We start from the raw sequence: 11,923 nt of genomic DNA, 5'->3' as shown, positions 1-11,923 counted from the left end.
CTGCAAGAAAAATAAATTTGTCTACTTTAACTAGCACATCCTCAATAAATCCTCGTGGATAATTGACAGATCGGTCTGCTAGCTGTAAAGACATCCTCGTTGGCTTAGGTTTTCCCAATCCAGGTTTCCTAAACACAGACAAAGGCATGATGTTAATTCTTGCAACAAGATCACATAAGGCTTTATGAAAAACAACATCAAAAACTCGTGCAAGGAATAGAAAAACTCTCTGGATCCTTAAGTTTCGGTGGGATCTTGTTTTGCACCAAAGCAGAGCAATTTTCAGTTAGATTTACCGTCATATGATCCTCCAATTTTCTCTTGTTTGCTAAGATGTCGTTTAAAAATTTAGCATAACTAAGCATTTGCATCAAAGCACCGGCAAAAGGAATATTGATATGCAATTTTTTAAATACCTCAAGAAACTTACCGATTTGCGCATCCAGTTTTGATTTTTTCAATGATGCAGGGAAAGGAGGAGGTACAAAAATGTTTGATTGTGCAGTGGGTGTTGGTGTAGATTTAGAAGGCTTACCTTTGGATGTCTCAGTATGTTCATCCGATATTTGACTTTTTTCCTTTTCTCTAGACACTAAAATTTTCCCACTCTTCAACTCGATGACCTTCACTTGCTCTTTTGGATTGGTCTCTGTGTTACTTGGCAAGGTGCCCGGCTCTCTACTTGCTATCATCTTAGCTAACTTCCCAATCTGATTCTCTAGCTCCTTTATCGATGCATCTTGGTTTTGGAGTCTAGTTTCAGTGGACGAGATAAAATTAGACATCATTTGCTCCAAATTAGAATTTTTTTCTCTAGGAGGGTCAGATCTGTACATCGGTTGTTTCCCATACGGTTGTCCTCCATGTGGTCGATTCTGAGTGTTTTGACAACCCCATGAGAAGTTGGGATGTTGCCTCCATCCAGGATTATATGTGTTTGAATACGGATCATTTCTTGGACGGTTTTGGACTCCCACTTGATTCAATGGTGCCTCTTCTTGCACATAAAAGGGATTGCCATCTTGACAGTCCTTCGCAAAGTGTTCACCTCCACACTTATCACATAATATCTCTTGAAGACGCATAGCAGTGCCACCCATATTCAAGCTGTCCAATTTTCTATTCATTACATCAAGTTGCGCAGTAATAGCAGAAAGGTCAGTTACCTGGTGAACTCCTACACTTCTCCGCTGGTTGTTTCTTTCAGATTGAGGATGATAGCTGCTAGCAGTCATCTCCTCCAACAACTCATATCCTTCTTCGGCAGTTTTTCTCAATAGATTTCCACAAGCAGCAGCATCTATCATAATACGATTAAGAGTAAGCAAGCCATGATAAAATGTTTGAACGACTAATCCAAGTGGCAGTTCGTGATGAGGGCATCTTCGCAATAAACCCTTGAAACGCTCACATGCCTCATATAAAGACTCTTGCTCGAACTGAGTAAATGTGGTGATATCTGCCCATAGCTTCATGGTCTTAGATGGAGGAAAGTATTTAATGAGAAATGCTTTCGCCATGTCCTCCCATGTGGTGATCGAACCTATAGGCAAATAATTTAACCATGATTTAAATTTGTCACGTAAGGAGAAAGGAAATAAATGAAACCTAACAGCATCATCAGAAAATCCATTAAATTTAAAAGTATCGCAAATTTCAAGAAAATCTGCGATGTGCGTGTTTGGGTCATCTAATGCAGATCCTCCAAACTGGACCGTATTCTGAATCATCTGAATTAAACCTGGCTTGATTTCAAAGTGGTTTTCCCGCACAATAGGCCTCACAATGCTGGGACGTGCACCATCCAAAGAAGGCTAGGCATATTCTAGCGTCGGTATGCAGCGTGGCACCTCAACATGTCTATCTTCATGGTGTTCCTCCTCATGCTCGCGCTCGTGCCTCTCCATCAGTTCCTTCAATCTCTGCTGCTATCTTCTTCTGCGGAAAGTTCTTTTAATTTCAGGGTCAAACTGCTCAAGCTCCACGTCAAGTTACTTTGGCATGCACTGGAAAAGATATCTGGAATAGAATATGGAGTGTTAGCTCAAGAAAAATAAAACAATGCTAAATAAATTAACTAAAAATAAAATTGTGAATTAACATATCCCGACAACGGCGCCAAAAACTTGATCGAGAAAAACTTGCACTGTAAAACTCTTGGTCAAAATTAATAATATTCAAGCTCGAAAAAATCACAAGTACACGATGTCAAGTTATAATATAATGTACTAGAGTACGAGCATCGCTCCACTGGAGACTGTATTTGGCAATTATTATTTTCATTTATTAAATCTTTAGCAACGAAATTTGAATGATTTTTTATTACTACTAAAATTTAATAATCACTTAAAGATAAAATTCAAGAATTAAATGACGAGATATAAAATCTAGAATGATTACTTAAAATTAAATGAGAAATGAATTTGTTGGGAATTTCAGTTCACCTACCCCTCGTTATTTACTTAATTCATTCGATAGTAATCAACGCTTCCGACAGGATTTCTTATTCAATTGAAGATGCCCTCTCGAGCTATGCCAAACTAAATCTACTCAATGAAGTAATTAAATTTCTTTAATTATTTATCAAGAGTGAATCGCATATCGATCTATGAAATCCCCTAGTTTTTGCCCTACCGGATATGACTATCGACGTGTATCCAATTTCATATGTTTATGTAACTTGTAAATCTACGGACTATACTACTCGTTCTTATCACGGGTTATTCTCTCGAACTCACTCGGAATATAAGATCGTTATTAAAGTTAGCTACGCTCTAACAAAACGATAAAACAATAGCATATTCAAAAATAAATCAACAGGCAACACGTGAATTAATTAAATCAAAGTTCGGGGTAGGATCCCCTTAAATCCCAACAAAAATGTAAGTTAGCTACTCGAATTCATAGTAAAAATAAACAACACAATGTTTAAACGATAAATTCTAAATAAGAAATACTAGTCGTGGCGGAAAATGCGAAGAACGGTGCCTGGAAATATTCTAATCTTCAACTCCAAGCGCAAAAATCCTCTCCAAGGCTTGTGGTGGCTGCTGGATAATGTCTGAATACCCTCCATTCTTCCAAAATCCCTTTCCATATCATCCCCATTCAGAAATAAGGGAAGAAATCGACCGAGAATCTTTCCAAAAAATCAACTGCGCCCGGGCGGACATAAGTTTCCACTCGGGCGGATAGCTTACACAAATCTTGTTTTATTTTTTCAATCGAAGCTCCCGGGCGGACATATGTTTCCGTCCGGGCGGATAACTTTCACAAAAAATCTTTTTTTCCACACCTTGCAGGCGACCGGGCGAACCAAAGTGTTGGCCCGGGCGGAGGTCTCTCACAAATTGACCACTTTTCTTCAGTTAATTCACAAATTGACTGCATTTTCACCCACAAGACCTATGAACAATAATAAAACATAATATATGCTAAAATATCACAAAATGCATGCAATTGAAACGATATGTGCAAAAAAATGAGCCATCACATACTATGAAAAACACGTGAAATCCACCTATATCAGTATCACTGATAGTGCTTGTAAGAACAAGTCGGTTATGATTAACGTACATTACGGTCTTTTTATCTCATATATCCCGATCGAATCTGCAACAATTGATTCATAAAATATCAATTTCATCCAAAATTTTGTAAAATCAGAAAATCACACCCAAGTCTCGAACAATTCAAGCCCACGACCCAGCACGGTGCCCGAAACGTTCCCGAGCACTTGCCCGCACTGCCCGCCTGCTGCTCGATCGTATCGAGCAGGTGCGAGCAACCTGCGCCACGTTCAGCGTGCGGACGTTCTGCACAGCGCGCGCGGCACTGTGCATGTGCTGTGCGCTGCGTGAACAATTTCGGCAGTCTAAGTTTTTTAAAATTACAAATCAAATTTTTATGATGCGTCAATTTTCTGAAAAATTTTCTAGTGTGGTTAGAAATAAAAATGTTATAGTGCTTGTATGACCCTCAATTTTCAAGAATTTTTGCGTTGGAGAAGAAAAATCATGAGGATGCTCAAACCCTTGATTTTATTTAAGGGATGGATGAAATCTTGAGAGAATATGGAGAGGCAATTTTCGAAAATTGCAAGTCTTATGGAGGCTAGGGTTTGCGTCTCCTTTCCTTTTGTTATCAATGCATGATCTTATTTCCATCAATGACATTAATGGGTTTAATTAATTAATCAAAGTTCATTAAAACTTTAATTATTTAGTATGTTGAACTTATACTCCTACAAGCTCATTAAACATACTACCCACTACATTTAATTTAATATTTAATAAACGCAAATTTTGAGTTTAATAATTAAATTATCAAATTTTATAAATTTAACTCTTTGAATTTATTTTCTCCAAATTTTAAATATCATAAATTCAGCTTCTTGAATTTACTATCTCATAAATTCAGCTATTTGAATTTATTTTCTCAAAATTTAATTATCAAAAATTTAATCCTTGAATTTACAATATCATAATTTTATATAAATTCAACTTATTAAATTTATTCTCTCCACGGGAACAAATGATCCAGGGCTTGTGTGACCCTCAATGGTTCAGAGATACAGCTAGTCGTGGGTTCAAAACTCTTTGCGATTCAGGACATTTTCCTTTGTTTGGGAATACCCCAAATTGCCCCATTTCATTCACCAACATTTGGTAATGAGAATTTCGGATATCATTTTCTTCTCATACCCATTAAATCATAGTAAGAGCGTCTAGTAGCATCGCCCCATGATTCCATATGTATCACTGATAGTGCCAGTAAGAACCAGTCGGTTAACGTACATTACGGTCTTTTCATCTCATATATCCGATCGAATCTACAACCATTGGTTCATAGAGGGTTGCATATTAGATTCGATAGGTATGTGATGCAATTATGAAATATTCGTTGTGTCATCGCATGCACAATTGGAGAACTCTTTATCTAATATACATCTTACACTCTGGCCAGATATTTCATGCACTATTATTTCGATAGATCACATAGGATATCCACACTCTTAGATGAGCGGTGAATTCTCGACTACAATGCACTGGCTCCTACATATGTCGCAATTGCAGCCAACCTCGCCACATTGTGACTCTCGCAGAGTCGATAGACGAGTCAAAGCACAATCTTAGCATGCAGAGCCTCAGTGTTGTCCGGGTCGTATGGACTAATTATGTACAATCACAACCACAGACTTTTTCCTCTCGATGAATGATAACGACTTGGAAAGTTCGAGGGAGGGATGTTCAGTACAATCATCGTATGATTACTCATCTGCATGATTTTACATTTCTATGTCCTTACCACGAAACACGGTACACAACATCATAGATGCTAGTCTAAACATCAAGCGACCTTTATCTTTAATTTTGGGCGGTTGAATCGACTAGGAACTGAATTTAAAATATACAGTGTTTACAAATAAGTTTCAAGATCTAATTACGATTCATTCAGATAAAGCAAATGAAACCATAAAAAATTAAATTATATGAAAATAAAAATTATTTATTACACTTGAATCAATAAATTCTCCAGCCAACCGTTGACTTGTATGATATCTACTCTAACAGAAATTTCATGGCAAACCTTGAAACACTTCTTATTTATCCAATCTGTCGTGCTTTTAAATCAAAACAAGCTACTATGTTCAATAAAATTATAAATAGTAGAAAAATCACGTCGATCTTGCAAAATTTGGAGGAAGTTTATTTGGTCAACAATTTTGGTCGTTCTTTTTGGTCTTTGGTAGAATGTCTTGGTCTTCTTTAATGGCCACTTTGGGTCCTATGAAATGAATAATCTTTATTGAAAGATTTTCTATTGGGTCCGTACACCATAAATGGACAAAATGCAACGAATCTTCTCTTTTAAGATTTCTCCTTTATGGTACACAAAGATGCATGACGTTATTATACTTCTCTGTTAAGATTTATCCTTTATGCTGGGGCGGGGTTGGCAATAATTTTTTCTGTTTGAGAACAAATAAGCAGAAACGAGTCACAGTCCTTTGCGAAATCGCACATCGAAAGTGAAATTTTACAGCTAAAAATATACGACTTCTGCTGCCTCCTGCTAGCAGCTGCTTACTGTTGCCAACTTGCATTCAAGGCAGGTATCGGCCATTGGCCATTATCAAACAATTGTTTCTTTAAAAATAAATATATGATTGAATGCAGTATATATACTATTTTATTAAGTTTGAGACACTTAAATAACTAATTTTGGTGTCATGGTCTGTTTTAATAATTATATATATTAATAATATGTTAAAATTTTAATGTAAGTTATATGTAGTTCAGCGGATAGAGTTAGTATTTTCTAGAGTTTAGGTTATAGGTTCAATTTTTACTGATGTCATTTTTTTATTCTTTTATTTTTCAATTTATTTTATAATTTATATATCAAAATTACAGTGTAGTCCCTCACTATTTCTTATAATTATAATTTGATCCTCATTTAAATATAAATCAAATAAATTATAAAAAAATATTATACAAGCACGCAACGCGTGCGTCGATATATTAGTATATATATATATATTTATGTGTGTGTGTGTGTGTGTGAAACTTTTTAGTATATCCATTGAATGATTTAACTTAATTAAATTCCTCACCCCGCATTGACTTGTACCACAGTGTGATAATCTTGAAAAATTATGTGATTTAAACTTAATCCTATAACGAATGGGATTATTGATTAAATAAATCCTAAGAAACGTGTAATCATTTTTTGAAACAAATTAAATAGATATTAATTTGTAAACTTTATTTTTTAATAGTTTAATTAATACATATGAGAAAAAAAAACAAATTTATATATTTGAAATAATAAAATTATATATACTTTAAAATTTTGAAAAGAAATGAGGGACAGTTCACAACCAAACTCACACCAGTAAATCCTTATCTTTCATTAAATTATTTAAATATTATCGGTTAAATTCTTATAATTATAATTATTATTTTAGGTAAAATGGCATCCGCTACCAAAAATAATATTGATGAATACATTGTATTACGTGTTTTTAGTCGATGAAGATTATTTAAAAAAAAAATCAGCTGATGTAATTTTTCAAAATAATCACACCCATTTTTTTGCATTGTAGCCGTAAATTTCTATCTGCTTAATTCGCCCAAAAAATTTTGTTTTCTTTTTTTAATAAATTGATTGATAACATGACTAAAATTGGAAAGAATACAAGTTATTGGGGGTATTTTATAATCTCAATCTAGTAAATCATTATTTTTTAAAAATGACTTTATGTCGTGTATTTGAAATATATTTAAAGAAGTAATTTTTTTTTTAAAAAAAATTGAGAATGTAATTATTCTTCTTGAAACGAAATGAGACAAACAAACATGACACAAATTTTTAAAAATGAAATCTCTCATTTTGGATAAGATCCAAAATTTAAATCAAACCCAATAAAAAAATTAAAAGAAAGTTTAAAATTTTATATCCTTCTATCAAAGGTGATTATATGATGAACGCTAACCGCGAGCACTGTCTGGCTCATAAAATTGGGGAGTTGTGGACGCCGGAAAGCTGTGACTTCTACTGACATATTTGATGTGAACTACTTGGAATTCCCATGACTTCGGCTCACAAAATTGGGGATTTCATGGTGACCGTCCACTAAAATTCGACATTGATTGGTCAGGCTCGACACGTGAAGAGAAATGGTGTAATAAAATTAGACCCTCCTCAAACGTGAGACAAAATTACGTAAGGTTTACAAGGAGTTTCAATTGAGCTCTACTTTTTGAAAATTGTGACTGACTGATAAAATCTGGGATCATAATTTAGCAATTGGACCTTACGTACTCACTATGAAAATTAAAATTCTCAGTTTTTACCAGATAGTGATGAAAATTTCAAAATAATGGAAGATGATTCGTAAAAATATTTGTCTTATAAAAGAACTAATCAGACTATAAGTAAGAATTTGGACATGTTGATTTAGAGTGTCTTAATAAAACATTGTCTAGATGATATTACATTATCTATATATGATTTAGATAAGATTATATTATCTAGAGTCCTATAGGATTTTGCTAGATCCATGATATCATTAAATATGAGCTAATACATTAAAGATTGACGTGAGACTATTTTCTCTCTCTTTCCACCTACACAATTCGGCCTCAGCCGTACACCACATCTCACCACCGCACGCCCATTGTAACACCGTCGTGCTCCCACCTCACCATCGCTGCCATCGTACACTATTTTTCTCAACACACAAATTTTCTAGCTTCTATAGTGCGATACTAGAAAAATAAGGAAGTTATCAACCGTGGACTTGATTTGGGGACCGAATAAAGACAATTGATCTAATTGATTGTTCGTAAAGATTTACAACAATAGTTATATCTTCATAACATTCAGAATAGTTGGAACCAAGTATTTGGACACTAAAGATAAATTCTAATAAACACTCTATTGTTGGGAATAAAATCATACAATATATTGTTCAAACATGATTAATGTCAAAATAAAATTTTAAACTTCCACTGATACACCAACAATGAAAAATGAAATTTTACTTGTCATAAATGCATATATTTGTTTTAAAAAGATGTCATAAAAACATATGTTTATATCAAAATTCCTTCCCAATTTATGTTAACCACTCTATATTTTTTATAAAATAGTATACTGATGATACCCAGGGATGTCCCGGGTCATGGATCATGACCAGGATGTCCCGGACCTTGGATCCGGGCCATGGATAGTGCTCGGGTCAGGAGGGTGGATTACTCCCGGGTCAATAAGACGATAATTTGAGTAGAAATCTGGATCTCAAGCTGCCCGGGACGTTGGGAATATGACTTGACAGGGAGAATATGTAAAGAGACCAGTCGAAAGGCCGGGCCGTTGAACACCCGGAACTTAACCTACCCGGGCTATTGGATGCCCAAGCTCTCATGTGAATTCCCGAGAGAGATTCTACCCAGGCCGCTTCGATATGAGTGTCGCATTTAATTACGTCGACAAAGTAGAGTGTGTGCAGCCGACCTATATCTGACACCAATACAAGTGGTTGACAAAATCAGGTAGGCTGGATGTGACTAGTATGAGATTTGACATGTCAGAATAATATGGTATAATCAGCCACCCTACTATAATTGATGATCAACACAAATAACGAGTTCATTATTGCATCCTCTACTATAAATATCATGTTCACTCTTTGCATTTACTATCTATTCAGATATTAAATACACTCATTTATTGTGCATTTACTACTCACCTTCTACACCAATCTCACAATCATCATCTGGTTACATTGGTTTATAGCTTGGGTCCTCCACTGACTTAAGCATCGGAGTGGTCACGCCGGATACCCCTCCGGCGTCCATTCACGTGGTTGCTTTCTTGTTCGCAGATCTTCTCGGCCGCCTAAAGGAGGAAAGCTTCTGTTTCAAACATTCTGCTCTTATTTCCCTCATCATACTGATAGTAGATCCGGTGGACCACCCTACCCAGCTCATCCATTTCACCCGGATCGCATCATTGGCGTCGTCTGTGGGAAATATTTGAGTTATAAGGCGTTGATATGGCTTCTACTAGGAGGGCGAACCAGGACACTTCTCGGATCCAAGAAGAGAATAACACTCGTCTTTCTGGTATGGGTGGTCAGCCACCCAATGGTCCCCAGCCTACCATCCATTAACACCTGAGGAATTGACCAAGATTGTAGCTGATGTTGTTAAGACAGCCATGGCAAAGAAAACTTCTACTCATCATTCTACCCATCTTGAGCAGGAGTGTGAGCAGCCGCAGGGGGAAGAGAGAATGAAGGAGGAGAGGGAGTCAAGTGCAGGTTCTAAGTCTCCTACTGTAGCAGAAGAATTAGAAGAATTAAGAAAGAAAGTGAGAATGTTGGAGGGGCAAGTTGGTTCTAAAAGTAGTGCTCAAGTTGTCAAGGGTTGCCCATTCTCTGATATCATTGTCCGGGAACCACTTCCTGGGCACTTCAAGTCAGCCATAATCAAAGACTATGAAGGGAGTTCTAACCCCGAAGAGCATCTTGCTCGATTTTAAAATATGGCTATGTTACATTGCTACAGAGATCAAATCAAATGCAAAGTATTTCTGACCACCCTGGTGGACCCGGCCCAAAGATGGTTCGAAGGGCTAGCACATCAGAGCATTCACTCTTTTGAAGATTTTCAGAAAATATTCTTGCAACAGTTCAGTAGCAGCAAGAAATACAAAAAAAATGCTTTCAGCCTGTTTGAGTAGAGCATACATCAAGAGGTTTAATCGAGTAGCTTTGGATGTCCCTGCCTGCGCCCCCGAGACGAAAACTACTGCTTTTATGCAGGGGTTGTGGGAGGGAGATTTCTTTCGATCTCTGACCAAAAAATTGCCCGGGGATTTTGAAGATCTCTTGTCCCGGGCCGAGAAATACATTTAAATGGAAGAGGCACAGAACCAAAAAAGAGAGGCCTTGAAAAGAGCTAGGGAGACCGGGTTGTAAGGCCCAAGGAGAGAGTTCACAAGAAGGGTGGTTCAGGGCAGTTCTCTCATGTCCCTTTGAGAATTGCCCGGGATCGAGAAATTCAAGAATGTAGCTTGGATATGGCACCCTGTCCAAGTTCAATGGTGCGACTGCCAAGACCAGAGAAGAAAGAGTTTTTCACCCTTCACAAAGAATGTTCCCATGACACTAATGAGTGTCGAACTTTGAAGAAAAAGTCCCATCGACGTCCTGCTTCAGCACCACGTACGTATAATGAGCCGAGGCAACCACCTTGGTTATCTCGGCGTCCCGGACCTAATTCCCCTAGGAGAACGTGAAACGTCTCCCCTTTTTATTGCTTTAAAAGTACTAGAATTTTTTTTTAACACTCAATTTTCGGCCATGTACATTTACCACATGAAAATATTTTTATAAAATATTTTACCCTTTAAAATAAAACATCAACCAACTAGCATTTTAAAAATCAAGTGAAATAGTCATAAAAATGAAATCAGTCGCATGTTTTACCAAACCTAAAAAGCAATAAGTTTGAAAAATATAGCCCATACTAAACCTCTCAAATATCTCTCAAAAGCATAAATAAGTAGTCTTAAAATCTTTAACATAAATCATGAATCATAAATCGTAAATGCGGAAAAAGTAGAAGGACTGGTCCTCGGGTTGTGTGCGCCTTCAGTCCAGTCAAATCATCCGTCAAGCCCACCCTCAATCTCACCTGCATCCATCACACCTAATGAGTCTAAAAACTCAATACACCATAATCTTGGTAACAAGTAATACGTAATACAGTCAACATATAACAGTGAAAAATACTTGTACTTAAAATATCGTTTTCATGAAGATGCATAAACTTCAAACATGAACATTTTCGTAAACCTTTTTATGATTACATCAACTTTAAATAGAAACTGTTTTCATAATGATGCATCAACTTTAAGCATAAACATTTTCATGACATGCATAACATAAACCTTAACCTTTTCCTTTCTTTTTCCTCAACATGACATAACATAAAACATTTTTCATGATCATAAACAATTTTCCTTTTCCTTTTCCTTTGTTGAATTCAGATCGTTAATTGTGACTTTCCTTAAACCTCAAAAGTCGATGGATCCATCTACATGAAACCGCAGTACTGGACGGCAGGAGACACCAGCAACACTCTCACCGGTCAACTGGGCCCCGGCCTATCCTATTTCGAATAGAATACGATCGTCGGGGCTCCCTCTGGGGCTTTTTACCATAAATAGGCTCCCTCAAGGGCCTTTTCCCTCACGATATTCCATTATTACCGTTACCACATACCGTTAACTCATACCGTTACCACAATAGTCACAATTACTTCACTTCCTTCAACGTTTAATATTCTTATTACTTTATAAAAATAATGCATAACATATAATTTTGTTTTTGAAACCAAGCATGCAACAT

At 36.4% G+C, this 11,923-nt stretch overlaps 1 non-coding gene across 1 annotated transcript; it reads left to right on the top strand.

Moving 5' to 3' along the window:
* Positions 1–1,365: 1,365 nt before the first annotated feature.
* LOC142519942 (small nucleolar RNA R71) lies at positions 1,366–1,471 on the top strand. Its single transcript, XR_012813827.1, has one exon. It is a non-coding gene; the product is annotated as a small nucleolar RNA R71 (small nucleolar RNA).
* Positions 1,472–11,923: the final 10,452 nt, after the last annotated feature.

Source organism: Primulina tabacum, chromosome 11 (genome assembly GCF_025594145.1).
Source record: "Primulina tabacum isolate GXHZ01 chromosome 11, ASM2559414v2, whole genome shotgun sequence".
Taxonomy (NCBI): domain Eukaryota; kingdom Viridiplantae; phylum Streptophyta; class Magnoliopsida; order Lamiales; family Gesneriaceae; genus Primulina; species Primulina tabacum.
This window is presented reverse-complemented; position numbering and strand designations above follow the sequence as displayed.